Raw genomic sequence first — 858 nt, 5'->3', positions numbered from 1 at the left:
GAATTGCACCATCATTGTCTTTGGCAGGTTGCATTTCTTCAGCTGCCGTCGAAAGTACATCCTCTGTTGAGCTCTCTTGGCGAGGGAGCTGATGTTCAGTTCCCACTTGAGGTCCCGGCAGAGAATAGTGCCCAGGAAGCGGAAGGACTCCACAATTTTGACTGCGGAGTCTAACAGGGTGATGGCGGTGAGTGGGGCTGTATTCTTCCTGAAGTCCACAACCATCTCAACTGTCCTTAGAGCATTTAGCTCTAAGTTGTTCTGGCTACACCAGGTCACCAGGTTGTCAGCTTCCCACCTATAGTCAGACTCATCCCCACCAGAGATCAGCCCAATGAGGGTGGTGTCGTCCGACAAACTTCAAGAGTTTGACGGACAGATGATTGGAGGCGCAGCTGTTGGTATACAGGGAGAAGAGCAGTGGGCAAAGGACGCAGCCCTGAGGAGTTCCCGTGCTGATGGACCTGGAGTCAGAGACTTCTGTTCCCGGCTTAACGCACTGCTTCCTGTCAGAGAGGAAGTCTGTGATCCACCTGCAGGTGGAGTAGGGCACGTTCAGCTGGAAGAGCTTGTCCTGAAGCAGGGCAGGGATGATGGTGTTGAAGGCAGAGCTGAAGTCCACAAACAGGATCCTGGCGTAGGATGCTGGGGCGTCCACATGCTGTAGGGTGAAGTGGAGGGCCATGTTAACTGCGTCGTCCACAGACCTGTTGGCTCTGTAGGCAAACTGAAGGGGGTCCAGGAGAGGGTCTGTGATGGCTTTGAGGTGTGCCAGGAGCAGGCGCTCAAAAGACTTCATTACCACAGATGTAAGGGCGACCGGTCTGTAATCATTTAGTCCTGTTGGCCTTAGCTTTT

This window comes from Petromyzon marinus, unplaced genomic scaffold, assembly GCF_048934315.1.
Source record: "Petromyzon marinus isolate PM22_M1 ecotype Great Lakes invasive population unplaced genomic scaffold, UKy_Petmar_22M1.pri1.0 PM_G_Scaffold_26, whole genome shotgun sequence".
In the NCBI taxonomy this organism is placed as follows: domain Eukaryota; kingdom Metazoa; phylum Chordata; class Hyperoartia; order Petromyzontiformes; family Petromyzontidae; genus Petromyzon; species Petromyzon marinus.
This window is presented reverse-complemented; position numbering follows the sequence as displayed.